A 22,919-nucleotide genomic window follows, 5' to 3' on the forward strand; every position below is an offset into this window, starting at 1 on the left:
AATATATAAATGAAGACAGACAGACAGACGCACGCATGGACATACACACACAAACTTAAACAAGTAAGTTTGCTGATGTAGAGCTAAAAAACAAAGATCTCCTTAAAACTTTAGATTTGAATACCAGTTACCAAACACCTGTCAGAGCACACATACTTACCCAGTGTCCACAGGCAAAAAGGGGAAATTTCAGGAATCTGCAAAATTACATATATCCACCACTGACTCTTAAACACCAAAAAAAAAAAAAAAAAATGCTATTATGAAAAATGTGCTGTACAGTTCAATGTCTAGCATTATTGATGCTTTCTTTAAAAGGTATTTGCATCCTGTATACAAGGGAGGAAGAAATGGTTTTGAAGTTTGTTAAGAAAATAATTTTTCTCTTCATGACTGTACTTGGCATTCTGGGGAACATGTCTGTTTCTGTGAATTACATGTTCAATTGGTGGGAGGTCCTGAAAAGAAACCCATACACCTTATTCTGATCCACCTGGCTTTTACAAACATCATAATCCTTATTGCAAAAGGATTGCCAAAGACAATAACTGCTTTTGGGTTGAGAAACTTTCTGGATGACATAGGCTGTGAGATCATTGTTTACCTGGAGAGGGTGGCCCGTGGCCTCTCCATCTGCACCAGCAGTCTCCTCACTGTGGTCCAGGCCATCATCATCAGTCCCAGAGCATCTGGGTGGAGGAGGCTCAGGCCAAAGTCTGCCTGGCACATCCTTCCATTCTTCTCAGCCTTTTGGATACTCAGTTGTTTAATAGGTTTGAACTTAATCCATTCCACCACAAATACAAGACTGAATATATCACAGATTAAGACTGATAACAACTATTGTTATTTTATGCTACCAAGTCAGAAAATAAAATGGATGTTTCTCCCTCTCATGGTCCTGAGAGATGCAGTGTTTCAGGGTGCCATGGGAGGGGCCAGTGGCTACATGGTGTTTCTTCTCCACAAGCACCACCAGCATGTCCTCTACCTTCAGAACTCCAAGCTTCTCTACAGAACTCCCCCTGAGCTGAGAGCTGCTCAAAGTGTCCTCCTTCTGATGCTCTGTTTTGTTTTCTTCTATTGGACAGATTGTACTCTTTCTCTATTTTTAAGTCTCTCCTCAGGAGACAATACCTTGATGGTAAATACTCTCCGAGAACTTCTGATCCTTGGTTATGCAACTTTTAGTCCCCTTGTGCTGATTCACAGGGATGGACTTCTGGGTGAGTGTTGGCGTGCTCAGTGAGAGCAATTGAGAAAATGTCTCTCTCATTTATATGTTCAACGAGTGAGAAAAAACTCTCAGTGGAGCACTGTGGGTAAGACAAAACCCCACACAATAGTTTAAGCCTGTGTTTATTCTCAAACAATCATCTTATTGATTCAAGTCTTCCGCTAAGAGTAATCTCAGCATATTACAATGATATAGATACCTCATTCTACTGGCCACTCTTTTTAATGGTCTTCGTTTTAATTTTTAACATTTGTATTAATTTACTGTGTATGTGTAGTTTGCCTAGATTTTTGTCAGTGTAGCTCATGCATGCCTGAGGCCTGTAGAGGCTAGTAGAGACCATTTAACATCCTGTGACTAACTAAGTTTGACAGATGGTCCTAAACCAATATGTAGTTGCTGTGAATTGAACCTGAGGCTTCTGGAAGTTCAGCCAGTGCCCTTAATATCTGAGCCATCTCTCCAGCTCTGAGAACATTACCTTAAGTAGGATTTCTAAAACTGGTTTTGCTACTACCCAGACATGAAGTATGTTGGAAGGACCCTGCTCTTTGAAGTTGCAGTCCTCCCAGTCTGGGTAACACCTGGATAGCCAGGTGTTAAGGTGCAGGACTTCTTCCTCCCCCTCTCCTGCCCCCTCCCCCCCCAACAGGCCTCCTGCTCTCTGCCTGATTTCATCTGCAAAGTGATTTTAGACAGGTGCCCCTAACCACATTTGATATATGGCCTTTGAGACAGCTCTCTGCTAGCTCTCCCCTCCTTGTGCCTGTAAGATAATTAGGTACAGTGTTCCCATTCATATGAATGGAGCATGCTCTTTAATGCAAACCAAGCATCCTTGAGGTGCCTAGTTCCAGCCAATTATGAGCACCTATCATTGGAACCCTCACCCACTCCCCAAGGGATATACAGCGTTTGTTCTTCAGAATTAAAGTTGAACTATCTCCCTGAAGTAGTTTCTGTACAGGGCTCACTAGTGACTCTAGTCTTGTGCCCCTCCTGACTTTATGGATTGATGGGAGAAAGCTCCAAGCAGGAGGAGAACCACAGAACTATGCAGATGAGTTTTACAAATTTCATCAAAATTCATACTGACTTAATCATATTAGTCCAAAAAATTTCCTTATCTTTTACCTGACGTTGTGCTTCCTAAATGTTTGTATCATGGAGCTATTTTAGTTTACTTCAAAGTGTCTGTAAGTATCCACCATGGAAAAGATTTTACAAGATTATGAAAGAATGACATGTTCTGTGTGTTCAGTCAAGAGTAGCCTAATGCACAGTCACAGAACTTAAATGCACTGAAACATTTCATTGCTATTGTATTTGTAATGATTTTTTTTTTTTTTGCAGGAACAGATTGTAGATATGGGGTAAACTAGATAATGAATGCACAGTAAAGTTTCATCTTATGATCTTATGTCTGTCTATAGTTATAATGATTTTAAAGCATGGATTTGTCTTTTTCCAATATGAATCAATGAAGGTGAGGGAAGCAGAGTCCAGTGTGCACCTGCCCTTTGTTAACGCCCAGGAGCTCTCCACGGCACCATCCAACTCCTTATCACCAAAGAGCTGTGGAAGAAGCTGATTCTACATTCACTTAAATGGAGGATTCACCACTTAATTTCTTAAATTGGATCTATACAATAAGATATTGACATGGTTCTAAGGGCTTGATGGACACATTTTGGAAAATACCTATTGATATAAATTGAACATAAAATTATAGTATGGTTAGAGGTAGGTTTATGCTTTAGTTTTTAAATAACCTTCATATCTGACTAGAATCCTTGTTATCATTTTGTATACATCATGGATCTACTTTATAATATCAATTGATATTTATTTCAATACACAATACACACAAAACTTCTAGGTAAGTGATGTGTATTGTATTGTGCTATAACTTATTAAAGAGTCTGCTTTATACTATAAAGGTTTATTTTATTTATGTGTATATGTGTGTATGAGTGTATGCCACATTTTTATAGATGCTCACATCAGCCAGAAGAACACACTGAGTCCCTAGAAGCTGGAGCTACAGTCTGTCATGAAATGGTAGCATCCCTCCAGCTCTTTGTCTTTCTGATGTAATTATGACTTGTTTGTAGATAACATCCATTGCTCATGTTATCCTGTTTTTTTTGTTTGTTTGTTTGTTTGTTTGTTTATGTTTTGAGAAAAGGTTTTTTAATGTTTTGAGACAAGTTTTCTCTGGCTGTCCTAGGCTTTCTTTGTAGAGCAGGCTGGCCTGGAACTCACAGAAATCCTGCTGCCTCTGTCTCCCTGAGTGCTAGGATTAAAGGTGTGTACCACCACTGCCCAGATGCTCCAGTTATTCTTACAGTTCTTATGTTAAAGCATTTTTCTAAGTATCTGACAGAAAGAATCGGACAAATCAAGCATCTTGTAAATCGTTCTGATTAATTTGACTGAAAAGAAAGTGATGTAAGAACATGAAGAAGGAGTGAAAAAGATGTGTTTAAGTTGAATGATGAAGAGTTTGTTCAACATAGAATAGAAAGGGGCTAAAGATATGACTCAGTGAGTAAAAGCACCTACCAACACCCAGACAACATGATCTGTCTCTGAAGAAAAAAATTAACTCCCACATGCTATCTCTGATCTCTAAATGCATGCTGTGAAATACATATCAACAAACAGAGGGAAACACAAACTTTTAATTCAATTTTAAAATTTTGTTAAAGGGTAGATAGAAGATGTGTAATTTTTGGTACAACATGAACAAGAACGGTTTAGATTCATAGTAGAACTGAGAGTTGCTATTTTAAATTACTCTCTAAAAATCAGAGAAGATTAGATAAAATAAGACAAAATCTTGATTCAAACAGAAATTAAAATTTTAATACATGGTGGAAATAGTCATGAACATAAATATGTAAAGAAAAGTGAAGACAACCTGGAAAGGGGAACTCAATTTTGCCCTTCAGGATGAAAATATGCCCTTAATAATTTCAACATGAGAAACAACCCCCCCCCCAAAAAATCTGTGCAAAAAGATTCCAAACCTCTAAGCTCCCACCTCTTATATGCTTCCCAACATAATAAAGGATTGAGAATTGCATTAGTATAAACATCACCACAAACTTTTATCATTTCTTTACGCTGGAATCAGTACATGTCACTAGTGGGGACCTTTTGAACAAGCTGAAACAAATCAGCTACATGTAGCCAGATACCACATGGTTTTACTAATAGGTAGAATGTAAACACAAAAGAGAAGAGAGCTGTCAATGTATGGCAGGCATCCTACAACCCTCAGAAACTACTTCTATTTGTAAACCCTGCTTTTGGCCGGGTCCTAGGAAGACGTTTAAAAAAAAAATCTGCTTATCCCAAATAGGGTAAAAAGTGTGCATAGAATTGGTTCCATCCTTCCAAGTTGAGGTGAGTGAACCAGTTTACTTGGATCACTTGGGTACACCATTATTTTTAGGAACGTGGAAGACACACAGATATACCTAGAAAATCGTGCTTCAACATGAGAAACAAACCCTGTGCAAAGAAAGATCCCAAACCTCTAGTAAGCTCCCACCTCCTATACACTTCCTGACATAATATGCAGCTATAGCAAGAGGAAGTGGAGACTAGAATCTGCGTAGCACTCCCAAATAAAACTTTACCTGTCACCTTACCAGTACCATAGAGTTAGATAACACTCTACCGTTCTAATTATTTCATTGCTGTGACTGTAAATGTGTTCTGTGGGACATGCAGACACTCTCCTTCCTGGTGACCAGAGGCCATGTCACTCTTGAAGGAAATAGATCCACCACAAAGGTCCATTGTTCCTCTGGTTTATTCATTCTTTCCATTCCTTTCAAAATGCTCTCTTAATATTTTTAGATTCTGAATCCCACATCCAAGTGGGTCCCTGAGCTCATTCATACCATTACAATGTTGGCAAAGGAGGATGGGTCAGGGAAAACTGAAAATTAGTTACAGAAACTTCTTGGCATTTTTTGTGTGTTGTTGCTGCTGCTGCTGCTGCTGCTGCTGCTGTTTGTTGTCCTGCATTTGTTGTTTCTCAATTCACATTCACTTGGAGTTCAGCATTCAAAACTCAGATCTCTTACTTGAATAACCACTACAAATCCCCTCAGGTATACTCATATAGCTATAATCGAAATACCATTTGATTTTGTTTCAACAAGAGAACCATTTGGACATCTTTGGGTGGTTTGGCTTTAATGTTGGAACAAAACACTGGAAAAACTATGAAGCTTACTGTAATATTGAAGCCTAAAATACCACTTAATATTAAAGCACAGAATCAGTTTGGGGTTCACATATACTCCAGAAAATTTTAAGGTTATGAAACAGTAACATACAAATTAAAGGGATAGGGCAACCCTAGGAGTCATCTTGCTTACCAAAAGGGAAGACAGAAAAGGCAAGTGAATCAATGTAGTGAGATTTGTGATTTTTCCTCCACCTGGCTGTGTCTCACGGGGCCTGCCTTCTGGCCCGCTGGGCCTGAGCCTCACTGGGTCTGATCCTTGCCCGGCCTGTGTCTTGGCTGTATGCCAAGCAGGCATGGACTTTGCCCTGCACCTCTGTGGTGCTTAGCACAGCAGCTTGATCAAGAGCTGTATAACACTTTGGTATCACCAAAGGCTTTGGAACGCTTGAGCTTCCGTTGCCACCTGTGATCTCATGCTAAAAGAGCGAACCTGTAACACTGTGGAAAAGCTTTTCCACACCACGACTTAGCACACTTACCCTAAGCTGTTCTGGATGCTCTCCATCTGAAAGCAGAGTCCCAGGCCTCCCACCAAAATTCAGGCCAACACCTATTGGAGAATGGCACACATCCTATCTGATAACCCTAGAATGAAGCTGGATGTCAACAACAAAAGAAATCGCAGAAAGTATGCATATTCATGGAAATTGGACAACTCATGATTGAATTGAAAGTGGGTTAAGATACAAATCCAGGATGAAAAAACCTTTGAAGAATTGAATGAAAATAAAATCATAAGTTACCCAAATGTATGCTATCCATTAAAGGAGATTCTAAGAGGCAAGCTGATAACATTAAGTGCCTTCATCAACACAACTGAGAGGGCTTATAGCAGTAACTTAGTGACACATGAACACTCTAGAACAACAGAAGAAATAACATCCAAAAGAGCAGGCAGCAAAAAATAATCATATTCTGGTATGAAATTCATGAAATAGAACTCGTGGTAGCTCAATAACCAATTCGTTTCCCATAGTGAGGGGAACAGGGACTATCTCTGACAAGAACTCAATGGCAGGCTCTTTGACCTCCCCACCCCCCAAGGGAGGAGCAGTCCTGCTAGGCCACAGAGGAGGACTTTGCAGCCAGTCCTGAAGATACCTGATAAAACAGGGCCAGACGAAAGGGGAGGAGGTCCTACCCAATCTGTGGACTTGGAAAGGGGCAGGCAGGAGATGAGGGAGGAAGGGTGGGATTGGGAGGGAATAAGGGAGCGGGATACAGAGTTAATAAAATGTAACTAATAATAATAAACAATAAAAAACTGCTAAAAAAAGAAAATAAAGCAAAACAAAATATAAAACAAAGAATCAATTAAAGAAGGAGTTGGTTCTTTGAGAAAAACAAAGTTGACAAAATCTTAACTAAATTAAACAGAAAATGAAAAGAAAATATCCAAATTAATAAAATTAAAAGTTAAAAAGGAGATATAACAAACACCAGGTAAATCCAGGGAATAATAATGGCACACTATAAAAGTGTATATTCAATCAATCTCTAACACCAAAAAAAGTGAATGAATTTCTTGGTATCTATGACCCACCAAGTTTAAATTAACATCCAATAAACAATTTAAACAGGTCTGTAAAGATCAGCACAATATGAGAAGTAATTGAAATAATCCTAACAATGAAAGAGCCCAGGGCCATATGTATTCAGAACAGAATTCTTCTTCATTTTCAAAACAAACTAAAGCCAATTCTCCACAAAATATTCCAAAAAATAGAAACTGAAGAATCATATTAATTTGAAGCCTACATCACTCTCATATCCAAAATACGTTAAAACCTAACAAAAAGAAAATTACAGATTAATATCTCTTAAGAACTTGGAGGAAAACATTCTTAATAAAACACTTGCAAAACAAATTCAAGAACACTTGAAAAAGATTACATGCCATTATCTTAAAGATCCACACAAGGTTCAAAAAATGTAAATCAATAAATGAAATACAGCATATAAATAGACTGCGAGACAAAAATCAAAGCTCATGACCATCTCAGATGCAGAAAAGGTCTTTGACAAAAATCCAACATTCTCTTCATGATAAAAGTCTTGTAGTGACTAGGAAGACAAAAAATATACCTCAACATACCTCAAGATAGCATGAGCGATTTCCAACAAACACATAGACAACATCATCCTGAATACAGAAAAACTCAAAATTTCACTACAATTAGCAAAAAATGAAAGGGCTTCTAAACTCTCCATGAGTGTTCAATACAATACTTGAATTCCTAGCTAGAGTAATAACTTAAATAGATAAAGAGGATATAAATAGGAAAGAAAGAAATTAAAGTATATGATATCTATTTTATACCACACCAGGAAATGTCTACAGCTCGTAAACACTTTCAGCAATCGAACAGGATACAAAACCAACACACGAAATCAACACCCTTCTTCTATGTAAAAGACAAACATACAGAGAAAGAAATCAGGGAAACAGTACTTTCACAATAGCCTAAAAACTATTTTGGCCTATTTTTACCCCTAAGTAAATGAAAGACATATATAATAAAACTTTAAGACATTGAAATAAGAAACTAAGAAAGACAACATAAGACAGAAAGACTCTCCCATACTCTTGAATATACAGAATTAATATTGTGAAAAGAGGAGCATCCTGCCAAAAGCAATCTTCAGATTTAATGCAATCCCTCTCAAAATTCCAATGCAAATTCTTCACAGAAATTGAGAAAAAAAATATTCAACTTCCTATGGAAATACACACACACACACACACACACACACAACAGGATAACAAAAAAATTAATACTGAATAATAAAAGAATGGATAGAGATATTAACCATCACAGATTTCAAGTTGTATTGCCAAGCTACAGTAATAAAACATCAATGGCATTTGCATAAAAACATATATTGAGCATTGGAATGAAATTTAAGAAGCAGACATCAGTCTATATGTTAATGGACAACTGCTTTTTGATAAAGAAGCCAAAAATACAAACTTAAGAAATGGCAGCATTTTTGGGTAGCAGCAGTTCCCAGGCCTGTGCCATTTCCTGGGACTCAGCCTAATCTGTGGCCCTCGAGACCAGCACAGACCAACACCAGGTAAGAGCACCCCCCTCACACACACATCTACTGGCTTGCCTCTGCCTGCCAGCAAGAGTGGCCAGGTCTGCCCAGGGCCCTCTGTGCTCCACTTCCCTTGTGCACCCCTCACATCAGTTCCCTGATCTAACGCCCCTGAGACCAGTACAGATCAGAAAACATCAGTTGCTGCTCTGAGCCATATCCTGCAACCCACCTTAATCTGTGGCCCAGATCAGGGAACACTAGTTTCCCCACCTGCACAATTTTCCCAGGACCCACTCATATCTGAGGCAATGGAGACCAGCAGGGATCAGGAAGCAGCAGGAAAACCAGAGGACTGAGGCCATCTGGGACAATGAGCTATAGCTAGGACTCCAGAGACTTATTACCATGAGAGACCACCAGGCCTGCTAATAATTAATCAACCAAATGTCTAGAGGTCAGTGCAAAAACACCAGCAACAAAACCCAGGTCCATATATCTCTACCAAAACCCACCTATTCTACCAAAGCAAGCCCTGAGGATACTTTCACACTAGACGCACAAGAAAACAATCTTAAAACTGAGGTTATGAAGAAGCACAGGAAAATATAATCAAACAGGTACAAACAGGTACAATCAAAAGGAACTAAGTAAATCCTTTAAAGAAATACAAGAATATACAACCAAATGGTAGAAGGAAATGAATAAAACTGTCTAGGACATACAGTTGGAAATAGAAGCAATAAAGATGACCGATTCCACAGGACAAAGCTGAATCAAGACCAGGTAAACCAATTAAATAGTCCTATATCCCCTAAGGAAGCTGTCATCAAAAGTCTACCATGCAAAACAAGCCCAGGGCCAGATGGTTTCAGCGCAGAATTCTGCCAGATCTTCAAAGAAGAGCTAATACCAATACTCTTCAAACTATTCCACAAAATAGAAACAGAAGGAACACTACCAAACTCATTCTATGAAGCTACAGTCACCTTGGTGCCTAAACCTCACAAAGACCCAACAAAAAAAAAGAGAATTTCAGGCCAATCTCCCTCATGAACATCTATGCAAAAATATTCAACAAAATATTTGCAAACCGAATCCAAGAACACATCAAAGATAGCATCCACTATGACCAAGTAGGCTACATCCCAGGCATGCAGGGGTGGTTCAATGTATGGAAATCCATCAATGTGATCCACCACATAAACAAATTGAAGGAGAAAAACCACATGATCATCTCCTTAGATGCTGAAAAAGCATTTGACAAAATCCAACATCCATTCATGTTTAAAGTCTTGGAAAAATCAGGGACATATGGCACATACCTGAACATTGTAAATGCAATATACAGCAAGCCTACAAACAATATCAAACTCAATGGAGAGAAACTTAAATCATTCCCACTGAGATCAGGGACAAGGCAAGGACGCCCACTCTCTCCATATCTCTTCATCACTGTTCTTGAAGTCCTTGGTAGAGTAATAAGACAATTGAAGGAGATCAAGGGGATACAAATTAGAAAGGAAGAAGTCAAGGTATCATTATTTGCAGATGATATGGTAGTATACCTGAGTGACCCCCAAAAATCTACCAGGGAACTCCTACAGCTGATTAGCCCCTTCAGCAAAGTGGCTGGATACAAAATTAACTCAAAAAAAATCAGTAGCCCTACTGTATACAAAAGGCAAAAGGCCTGAGAAAGAAATTAGGGAAATAACACACTTCACAATAGCCACAAAGGACACAAAGTTCCTTGGTGTGAACTTAACCAAGCAAGTCAAAGACTTGTATGAAAAAATTTCCAGTCTCTGAAGAAAGAATTAGAAGAAGATATCAGAAGATGGAAAGTTCTCCCATGCTCATCACTTGGCAGGATTAATATAGTAAAAATGGCAATTCTGCCAAAAGCAATCTACAGATTTAATGCAATTCCCATCAAATTGCCAACACAATTCTTTACAGACCTTCATAAGGAATTATCACCTTCATATGGAACAACAAGAAACCTAGAAATGCTAAAACAATTCTCTACAGTAAAAGATCTTCAGGAGGTATCTCCATCCCTGATCTCAAGCTGTACTATAGAGCAACAATAGTAAAAACTACATGGTATTGGCATAGAAATAGACTGGTGGATCAATGGAGTCTAATAGAAGACCCTGACTTAAATCCACACAATTATGGACACCTGATTTTTGATAAAGATGCCAAAACCATTCAATGGAAAAAAGACAGCATCTTCAACAAATAGTCCTGGTCTAACTGGAAGTCTACACATAGAACAATGCAAATAGATCCATACTTATCACCTTGCACAAAACTAAAGTCCAAGTGGATCAAAGACCTCATCATAAAAGCAGACACACTAAACCGCTTAGAAAAAAAGTGGGGAAGAGCCTTGAACTCATTTGCACAGGAGGCAACTTCCTGAACAGAACACCAACAGCACAGGCTTTAAGAGCAACAATCAATAAATGGGATCTCATGAAACTGAAAAGCTTCTGTAAAGCAAAGGACACTGTCATCAGAACAAAACAACAGCCTACAGATTGGGAAAGGAACTTCACCAAACCTGTATCTGACAGAGGACTAATATCCTGTATATATAAAGAACTAAAGAAGCTAAACAGCAAAAAATCAAGTAATCCAATTAAAAAATGGAGTACAGAGCTAAACAGAGAATTCTCAATAGAGGAATAATGGCAGAGAAACACAGAAATGCTCAACCTCATTAGCCCTCAGGGAAATGCAAATCAAAACAACCCTAAGATTTCACCTTACACCCATCAGAATGGCTAAGATCAAAAACTCAAGAAAAAACATATGCTGGAGAGGCTGTGGGAGTGGAGGCCCTCCTCCACTGCTGGTGGGAATGTAAACTTGTACAACCACTCTGGAAAGCAATCTGGTGCTTTCTCAACAACTAGGAATAGCGATTCCTCAAGATCCAGCTATACCACTCCTAGGCATATACTCAAAATAGTCTCAATTACATAATAAGGACATTTGCTCAACCATGTTTATAGCAGCCTTATTTGTAATAACCAGAAGCTGTAAACAGCCCAGATGCTGCTAAGTGGAGGAATAGATGCACAAATTGTGGTATATCTACACAATGGAATATTATTCAGCAATAAAAAAACAAGGAAATAAGGAAATTTGCAGGTAAAAGGTGGGATCTGGAAAAGATCATCCTGAGTGAGCTATCTCAGAAGCAGAAAGACGCACACAGTATATACTCACTCATATAGACATATAATATTGGATAAACCTACTAAAATCTGTACACCTAAAGAAACTAATCAAGAGGGAGGACTCTGGCTAAAATGCTCAATTCCTATCCAGAAAAGCAAAGAGAATGGACATCAGAAGAAGGAGAAAAGAGGGAACAAGTCAGGAGCCTGACACAGAGCACCTCTGAAAGGCTCTGCCCTGCAGACTATCAAAGCAGATGGTGAGACTTATGACCAACTGTTGTGCAGAGTGCATGGAATCTTATGTAAGAAGTGGGAAATAGTAAGAGCTGGAGAGGACAGGAACCCCACAAGGAGAGCAACCAAATCAAAAACTCTGAGCAGAGGGGTCTTTCCTGAGACTGATTCCAACCAAGGACTATGCATGGAGATAACCTAAGACCCCCTGCACAGATGTAGCTCATGGCAATTCAGTATCCAAGTGGGTTCCATTGTAATAGGAACAGGGACTGTCTCTGACATGAACTGATTGGTCTGCTCTTTAATTACCTACCCCTGAGAGGGAAGCAGTGTTACCAGGCCACAGAAGAAGACAATGCAGCCACTCCTGACGAGACCTAATTGACTAGGATCAGAAGGAAGCAGAAGAAGACCACCCCTATCAGTGGACTTGGGGAGGGGCATACATGCAGAGTGTGAAGGAAGGGAGGGATTGGGACGGGAGGAGGGAAGGAACCAAAGGGGGGATACAAAGTGAATAAAGTGTAATTAATAAAGAATTTTAAAAAAGAAGCAATAAAGAAAACAATGTCTAAGGCAATCTTGGAGATAGAAAACCTAGGAAGTGAATAGGAACTACAGACACAAGCATCAATAACAGAATACAAGGGATGGAAGAGAGAATCTCTATTGTATAAGATACAATTAAAGATATTGATACATTAGTCAAAAGAAAATGTTAAATCTAAAAACTTTCTGACATGAAACATCCAAGAAATCTGGGACAATATGAAAAGACCAAATCTAAGAATAATAGGGATAGAAGTCTCCAAACTCGAAGGCCCAGAAAATATTTTCAACAACATCATAGAAGAAAACTTCACCAACCTAAAGAAAGAAATGCCTATAAACATATAAGAAGCCTACAGAACACCATATAGATTGGACCAGAAAAAGAAAATCTTCAATCACATAATAATCAAAACATTAAATGTATAGAACAAAGAAAGAATATTAAAAGCCAACTCATACATGAAGGCAAACCTATCAGGATTATACCCAACTTTTTAACAGAGACTATGAGAGCCAGGAGGGCCTGTTCAGATGTCATGCAGACATTAAGAGCACAGATGTCAAACCAGACTACTATATCCAGCAAAACTTTCAATCACCACAGATGGAGAGAACAAGATATTCCATGACAAAACCAAGTTTAATCAGTACCTAGCCACTCACCCAGCCCTACAGAAGATACAAGAAGTAAAATTCCAACCCAAGGAGACTCACTGTACCCAGGAAAGCCCAGAAAACAAATAACCCAACAGCCGCAAAACCAAAGGGAAAAAAGCATGCACTACTCTACCACCAACAACATCAAAATAACAGGAAGTAACAACAACTGGTTGCTGTTAACTTCATACTGAAAAATAAAAGACCCAAAATAGCCAAAAAATAATTCTGTACAATATAAGAACTTTTGGTAGTATCAACATCCCTGATCTCGAGGTATAGTACCGAACAATAGCAATAAAAACTGCCTGTTATTGGCATAGAAACAGAATTGTTGATCAATGGAACTGAATTGAAGACCCAGAGAGAAATCGACACTCCTATGGGCACTTGATTTTTGACAAATAAGCCAAAAGCATACAATGGAGAAAAGAAAGCATCTTTAACAAGTAGTGCTGCTCTAACTGGATGTCTGCTTGTAGAAAAATGCAAACAGACTCATACTTATCACCCTGTACAAAACTCACTCCAAGTGGATCAAAGACCTTAACATAAAACAAGAGGCTCTAAACTTACTAAAAGACAAAGTAGGGAAAAGTCTAAACCTCATTGGCATATGAGATAACTTCCTGAAGAGGACACCAACCACACAGGATCTAATAACAATTAATAAATGAGATCTCATGAAACTTAGAAGATTCAGTGTCAAAGGACACTGTCAATAGAAGAAAATGGCAGCCTACAGATTGGGAAAAGATCTTTACCAACCCTACATCAGAAAGAGGGCTAATATCTTAAATACACAATTGGGAAATTAAACACCAACAAATAAAATAAAACAATTAAAAATAGGGTACAGAACTAATCTAAGAATTCACAACAGAGGAATCTCAAATGTCTGAGAAGTAACTAAAAAAATGCTCAATGTCCTTAACCATCAGAGAAATGTAAATCAAGATGACTCTAAGATCCTATCTCACACCAGACAGAATGGCTAAGATCAAAAACTCAAGTGACAGCTTACAGCACATGCTGGAGAGGATGTGAAGAAAGAACACTTCTCCATTCCTAGTGGGAGTGCAAACATGGACAACCTCTGCAAATCAATCTGGCACTTTCTCAGAAAACTGGAAATAGTTCTACCCCAAGACTCAGCTATACCACTTCTGGGCATATACCCACAAGGTTCTCATCCATACAACAAGGATATTTGCTCAACTATGTTCACTGTGGCTTTATTCATAATCACCAGAAACTGGAAGCCACCTACACATTCCTCAGCTGAAAAATGGATACAGAGTAAAAGGCTGGAGAAAGATTTTATAAGGGAATAGACCCAAGAAGCATGCTGGAGTAGCCATTCTAATAAATAGTAAAATAGAATTTCAGCCAAAATTAATAAAAATACATGGGGAAGGACACTTCATACACATCAAAGAAAAAAAAAATCCATCAAAAGGACATCTCAACTCTGAACATCTATGCCCCAAATACAAAGGGAACAACATTGTTTTTTAAAAAGTACTAAAGTTTCAATCACATGCCAAACCCCACACATTAATAGTGAGAGACTTCAACACCCCACTCTTGTCAATAGACAGATCATCAAGAGAGAAACTAAACAGAAAAACAATGAAACTAACAGATGTTATCAATCAAATGGACCTAACAGATAACTACAGAACATTTCCCAAACACAAAAGAATATGCCTTCTTTTCAGCACCTTGTAGTACCTTCTCCAAAGCTGACCATATAGTCAGTGACAAAGCAAACCTTAACACATACAAGAAGACTGAAATAATGCGCTGTATCTTGTCAGAGCAGTACAAATAAAGCTGGACTTCAACAACAACAATAAAAACAACAGAAAGCCTACAACCTTAGGAAAATGAACTACTCTCTACTTCATGACCACTGATTCAGGAAAGAAAAAACAAAAGAAAGAAATTAAAGACTTCCCAAAATTCATTGAAACTAAAGGTATAACATCCCCAAATATAGGGGACACAAATGAAAGCAGTGCTAAGAGGAAGGTTCATAGCACTGAGTACCTTCATAAAAAAGTTGGAGAAGTCTCACACTACCATCTTAACAGCACACCTGAAAGCTCTAGAACAAAAAGAAGCAAGCACATCTAAGCGGAGTAGGGGTTAAATCAATCAGTAGGCTGAAATTACTAAGTTAGAAAAAAAGAAAACAGTACAAAGAAACCAAAAGCTGGTTCTTTGAGAAAATCAACAAGATAGACAAACCCTTAGCCAAATTAAATAAAAGGCAAAGGGAAAGTATCCAAAAGAACAAGATCAGAAATAAAAAGGGACACATTACAACAGACACTGAGGAAATCCAAGAATCATTAGTTCTAACTTCAAAAGCTTGTACTACACAAAATTGGAACATCTAAACAAAATGGATGATTTTGTAGATAGAGTCCATTTAACAAAGTTAAATAAAGATCAGTTAAATGATTTAACAAAGTTAAATCATAAAGAGTCCATTTAACAAAGTTAAATAAAGATCAGTTAAATGATTTAAATCATCCTATATACCCTAAAGAAATTTAAGCAGTCATTAAAAGCCTTCTAACCACCAAAAGCCCAGGGCCAGATAATTTCAGTGCAGAATTCTACCAGACCTTCAAAGAAGAAATAATACCAATACCCTTCAAATTATTCCACAAAATAGAAACAGAGAGAATATTGCCAAACTCATTCTATAAACCCACAATCACCGTGATATCTAAACCACAAAAAGACCCCAAAAGAAAGAGAATTTTCACATCAATATTTGTTATGAACATTGATGCACAAATGCTCAATTAAATATTCACAAACCCAATTAAAAAAAAAACACATCAAATACATCATTCACATGATTAAGTAAGACCCTATGAATGTTTCTTCAGTCTATGTCAGTTCATATGAACTTTTCTGGTTTATGTTGATTTGGATAATTATGCTGATTCAGAGCAATGATTCACAACCTTCCTAATGATTCAATTCTTTAATATAGTCTTCTGTGTATATATTATGGCCTCTAATTTGTTGTTTTTATTGCATTCCTGACTATGCAAGTAAGTGGGTCTCTGATTCTTGTGTCTTCTTTTGTGTTCTGTTCCTTCTGTTGGTTCACCTTGCCCAATTTTGATGTGATTTTTTTTTAATTACTTCAATTTACATCTCAGTCATAGGCCCCTCCCTCTTCTCCTCCCAGTCCCCCACTCCATCCTGAATCCACATTTTCCTATTTCTCAGAATAGGGGAGTCCTCCTACTCAAACACCTAAGCTTATCTATTCACATGAGGACTGAATTCCTCCCCTGTGGCCTGCTAGGGAATCCCCAAAGGGGAAAGTGATCAAAAAGGAGGCAAATAGTCCATGTCAGAGATATCCCCTACTTCCCTAACTAGTGGGCTGACATGAAGCCTGATGCCCATTGGACTTACGTTCTTGGGGACTGTGCACTGTAGTATGTCTGGGTTGTTTGGAAATTCCCATGGTGCTCCTTGCCAACAACTCTTATTTTTACATTTCTAGCTACCCTGACATATACAATGTACAACATAGTTTCTCTGCATCTGTATTTACCCAATCGATACATGGTTATGAAAATTCTAGTTTCCTCAAAAGCTGTCCCATCCTATATAGACAAAGCATTCTTTGCTTCTATTATGTGTCAACTGAACCTCCATGTATGGCCACACCATCACACAGGGCGCAGAAAAGACAAGTGATCTTACACATCTCCTATGACAACCCAACGGTGCTTTTGTATACAAAAAACAAAATAATAATATTGTCACTTTTGATCTCAGCCCTGTACACACATTGGTTTACATCATATTGTATCTAGGTATGAAAGGCCTCCTAGGAACTACAATAAAAAGGATGTGAAAGGACCACTTCTGGGCACGGTAAGATTGAAAAGTGTTCTTGGAGTTATATAACAAGTAAGAATTGCTTTTGGAAAAAGGCGGATAAGACATTTATAATTCAATTCCCATATGATACTTAATGTGCAGGAATGAAACAATTTCAGTTATTTCAAGGGTCTTCACTACTGCTGGAACTTTTTCAGAAAGCAGAACTCCCTGAGCTGAGCATCATTTATTCTACTACTGTCTAACAAAAGAAGTAAGAAAGAGAAGGAAGAGGTTTGGTTCCCATCCAGGTCACAGCCTGGCACTTTGGAAAAGTCAAACCCAGCCTTGATATGTGGGAAGCTCTGTACACAGACACTTGGTTAGTTGTTCATTTTCTCACTCACATCCTCCCTCTCAAAATAATTAAACCCTAGTTAAGCCTGAAATAACTTCTGAGCAAAACAGATGTAGTAACTGTGGGGACAGAGGGAACCTGTACTTCAGGGACTGAGGCCCTGCAGAGGCTGTCCATCCCCCTGACACCATGACAACATGAAACTTGAAGTCCACAGCACCTGATGACAGTCAAGAACCCCACAGATCCAGACAGTACAAATATGACCCAGCAAGTGTAATGTTCCCAGAGCTGCTCCAAGTTTGTCTGCACCACAGAGGTCCAGGTGAGTCCGTGGAGGTAAGATCTTCGATCCCCTCAGCTGCGCCATGGAGAGTTTCATTAAAGCTGGAGTCTCTCTCTGACCAAGCCAGGAAATAGCTAAGAAGCTCTATGAGACTTGAGTCCTCCACTTTGCTTCAGGCATTGACACCGCTGGTCTCTTGGTCCAGAGAAATCAAAGACAAGTTCCTGGGGATATGGAAATGGAACAGAAATGCTGAGTCATCTTTATCCATCCTGAGGCTGGAGTACCATGACAGAATACTGGGTGGGTCTTTGCCTAAGATTGCCTCTTTGCCTTTTTAAAAATGAATCAGAATGATACAGACAATTTTTAGATGTCTATCAAAAAGTTGAGACAAGCATAATGATACACTCCTGTAACAGCAACACTAGAAAGACTGAGAAAACATAATTGTTCAAGGCTAGCCTGGTTTACATAGGGAAGACTGTCTCAAAATAAGGAGACAAAAGAAAACAAACAAAAATTCTTATTCTTTAGCCTCCAGGTTTGCCAGCATTGTGACTCCAACAGTGTCACTAATGTTGGTAAAATTTGTATTTCTTCCTTTTGATGCATTGCCATGTTTCAAATATTGGCATATGTTTTCTTTAACAATAACCTTAAATTCATGATTAACAGTTTCCCCTCTGTACCCATCCTATAGGCTCTTGATTCTGTCACATATTATATGTACATATGTCAGCTTCAGTCATGGCATGCCAGTGCATGTGGAGAACTCTGAACCACTAAGTGTAACAGTTACCGTTACCATCTTGAGAATTCCTGTATAAAGCATCCAGGCTGTGAACTAGTACATCCTGAAACAGCTCACATCTTTAAGCATCAAAGAGCAGTAATCTGTATTTTTTATTTTGTTTGATTCGTCTTAGAAAATCAGATAGATCGATGTAATATTCCTAAGGATTGGGGTCTGGACCCATACATGTTATCTCTATTACATTAATTTTCTAGCATTTCAGAACATAAATCTTCTCTGCTTCCACTGACAGTCCACTTCAGCAGAATGAAGCTATTATAAAAACCAAGAAGGTGATTTTTCAAATATGATTTAAGGTTTGGAAGAGAGAAGAGATGACTACCAAAAAGTGGTGGTCAGGAAGGCAAACATTAGACAAACAAAAAAAATTAATATTTTCCATCAAGATTTGGGGTAAACTGATAGGGATTTTTACAGACTCCAGTTACTAACTGAATTCTTAAGGGTTATTGTCAATATGGTAATGAATGCTGATGTGCTTGTTTTTAATGTCTGGAGCATTATTCACTATGTTCAGATACTTAGCATGGTATCGTCATTCCTAGAATGCAGGAAAAGAACAGATGAAAAGTAGCAATTGACTGTTAAAGTCATTTAGCCACCTGAACACAAACGTGGAAAAAAAAATCAGGTTAACATATGTCACATATGAGATCATCAGGACATAGCCATTAATATAATCCCCTGAGCTTAGCAGGAAGGAGAGCAGTGAACAGAGACATTCCAAGTACTCAGAACACACACAAACCCATGTAGCTACTCAAGCATCCATATTCCTTTTATTCTCAAAGAGGTGCCCAAAGCTTACCCTAAATCCCTGAAAAAAAATGAGAATGTAACTCCTGGACATGAGTAATACCTACGAGATCTAAGTTCTGGAGTCAGCTCGAACTGATGTAGAATAGAGCAGCTTGCTTGAAAAAAACAGGTTGAAGAAAATCAAACAAAAACAAAAACAAAACAGGAGAATAGGCTGTAAAGCAAAGAGACACAACTGCTGTTCACAAGGCCCTGCAGAGGCAAATGCCACCATGATATCTGCTCACCCCAACGCATCCCAAGCTACTGTGCCGCATGCAGTCAGTACTGAGGGCCCATAACTCATAAACTGTATTCATCTCATGGCAGCACCTAATGCCTCATCAATCCCCTTCTTCCACCTGCATCATCATCACCTGGTCCAGAGCTGCTTCCTGCTCCCTCAGATGCCCAGAGGTCACTCACTGAGGTCACAGATGCCCTGAGTCATCCACTGGGATCACAGCTGATCTCTTTCATAGGAAGCACCACAGGGTTCCCCTGGCTGCAATTTGGTGGATACATGAATGTTTCAGCATACCTTTTGATGTTTCACTTTTAACTGCTGGGCCTTGTCTGGGAAGTTTATTCAGTTTGTCTTGACATTGAGGACTACCTTAAATAATATCTAGTGAACATTTATATGGGGTGAAATTACAGAAAGTTTATTTTAATTTTTTTTAAATATTGAGATTTAGAAATTGAAGATACAAAACTTGGAAGCCAAATGCATATATAGAAACTGTTATGCTAAGCAAGATGCAAATAAGGAAATACTGTGAATAAAGGTGGAGAGATGTAAAAGCTAAAGTTACTAGATCTCAAAGATGTCACAGGTGTTGACCAGCAAGATTTCTAGGTGTCTGTGTGTGATGTGGAGAAGGTAGACAGGTTAAGAATGAGCCTCAGGCTTTGGAAATTGGGTGGAAAAATATGATGTAATAGAATTAGAAACAAAGGGAGAAATTATGGGTGGGGAAAGATCGAATTTGGTGATTCAACTATGCTGAGAGGTAAGAAGGATAATGCAACAATGCAGACACCCACAGACAGACAGACACACCCACACATACACAAACACACACACACACATTTAAACAAGTCAGTTTTGCTAATGTACAGTTGAAAATCTCCTTTAAAACTTTAAATTTATTGCCAAAATCTCATTTAGAATGGCAAACAGGATAGACATCAGAAGCAGTAGAGGAGAGGAAACAGGATGGGAGTCTAGAGGGTCCTCTGAAAGGATTCACCTAACAGGAGATCAAAGCAGATACTGAGACTAGGCACCAAACTTTAGGCAGAGCTCAGGGAGTCTTATGGAGAAAGAGAGGGGTGGGATTAGAAGGACATGGAGGGGACAGGAGCACAAAGAAAGCAACAAAACTAAAAGCTCTAAGCCCAGGGGGTCCTGCAGAGACTGATGCACCAAACAAGGACCATGCATGGAGAGTACCTAGAACCCCTGCTTAGATGTGGCCAATTGGCAGCTCAGTGTTCAAGTGGATCTCTGAGTGAGGGGAGCAGGGGCTGCCTCTATCATGAATTCAGTTAATTGCTCTCTGATCACTCACTCCTGATGAAGTAGCTTTGCCAGGCCACAGAGCAAGAGGATCCAAGCAGTCCTGATGAGACTTAACAAGCTATGGGCAGATGGTAATAGTGGAGAACTCCCCATTTCAGTGGATTAGGGGAAGGAGATGAAGGGAAATGGGAGGGAGAATAGGACTGGGGGAGTTGAGGGGCTTCAGTCAGAATATATAATGAATAAATTGTAAAGAAAAAAAATTAAAAAAACATTTAGATTTGTATAACAGTTTCTGAATACCTATCAGAGATCACAAATAATTCAGTCTACAGGGAAAATGGGGAGTTTCAGGAACCTAATCTACAACAGTATGTGTGTCTACCACTACCTCTTGAACACCAGAAAATGCTATTAGGCAAAATGTGCTGTTCAAATCCATGTCTAACATTATTGATGCTTTCTTTAAAATGTATTTGCATCCTGTATACAAGGAAGGAAGAAATGGTTTTGAAGTTTATTAAGAAAACAATTTTTCTCTTCATGACTGTGCTTGGCATTCTGGGGAACATGTCTGTTTCTGTGAATTATATGTTCAATTGGTGGGGAGCCCCTGAGAAGAAACCCACACACCTTATTCTCATTCACTTGCTCTTTACAAACATCATAATCCTTCTTGCAAAAGGATTGCCAAAGACAATTGCAGCTTTTGGGCTGAGAAACTTCCTAGATGACACAGGCTGTAAGATCCTCGTTTACCTGGAGAGGGTGGCCCGTGGCCTCTCCATCTGCACCAGCAGTCTCCTCACTGTGGTCCAGGCCATCATCATCAGTCCCAGAGCATCTGGGTGGAGGAGGCTCAGGCCAAAGTCTGCACGGCACATCCTTCCCTTCTTCTCAGTCTTTTGGATACTCAATTGTTTAATAGGTTTGGACGTAATCCATTCCACCACAAATACAAGAATGAATGTATCACAACTTAAGACTGATGACAACTATTGTTATTTTATGCTACCAAGTCAGAAAATAAAATGGATTTTTCTCCCTCTCATGGTCCTGAGAGATGCAGTGTTTCAGGGTACCATGGGAGGGGCCAGTGGCTACATGGTATTTCTTCTCCACAAGCACCACCAGCATGTCCTCTACCTTCACAACTCCAAGCTTCTCTACAGAACTCCCCCTGAGCTGAGAGCTGCTCAAAGTGTCCTCCTTCTGATGCTCTGTTTTCTCTTCTTTTATTGGACTGATTGTATCTGTTCTTTATTTTTAATTCTCTCTTCAAAGGACAACATTTCGACAATAAATACTCTCCGAGAACTTCTGACACTTGGTTATGCAACTTTTAGCCCCCTTGTGCTGTTTCACAGGGATGGGATTCTGGTGGAGTGTTGGCATGCTCAGTGGCAGAAATTGAGAAAATGTCTGTCTCATTTATATGTTCAATGAGTGAGAAAAAAATTCTCAGTTCTGCAATGTTGTGGGTAAGACAAAATCCCAACAGCAGTTTAAACATGTGATTATATTCATATAATAATCTTGGTGACTCAAGTCCTGCACTGAGAATATTCATGGCAAAGTACAATAATACAGAAGCTTCATTCTATTGGCCATTATTTTTACAGGTCTTTATTTTTACACTTTATTAATTTACCATGTATGAATACTTTGCTGCATTTATGATTGTGTAGCATGTGCGCACGTGAGGCCTGTAGAGGCTGGAGGAGATCATCAAATGCCTTGTGACTAGCTAGATTTGAGAGATGGTTCTGAACCAATATGTAGTTGCTATGAAGTGAATCTGGGTCCTCTGGAGGTCCTGCCCTTAATAGCTGATCCATCTCTCCAATAGTGACAAAATCATTTTAACTAGATTTGTAAAATGGTTTTGATACTACCATGACATAAAGTATTCAAATGAATTTCATAAAAATTCATACTGATGTAATCATATTAGCCTCAAATTTTTCTTATTTTATATCTCATATTGTGCTTGCTTGAGGCTATTTCAGGCTACTTCAAAGTGTCTTTAAGTATCCATTTAAAGACAAAAGTTTACAGAATTATGAAAACTGGAGTCCAATACAA

General features: G+C 38.7%; 2 pseudogenes; both read left to right on the forward strand.

Annotated features, from left to right (window-relative positions):
- The first annotated feature begins 269 nt into the window (after nt 1–269).
- Nucleotides 270–1,259, forward strand: LOC129676377 (vomeronasal type-1 receptor 4-like; annotated as a pseudogene).
- Nucleotides 1,260–21,299: 20,040 nt separating this feature from the next.
- On the forward strand, nt 21,300–22,248 carry LOC129676375 (vomeronasal type-1 receptor 4-like; annotated as a pseudogene).
- Nucleotides 22,249–22,919: the final 671 nt, after the last annotated feature.

This window comes from Psammomys obesus, unplaced genomic scaffold (genome assembly GCF_907164565.1).
Source record: "Psammomys obesus unplaced genomic scaffold, mPsaObe1.curated_primary_1811, whole genome shotgun sequence".
NCBI lineage: Eukaryota > Metazoa > Chordata > Mammalia > Rodentia > Muridae > Psammomys > Psammomys obesus.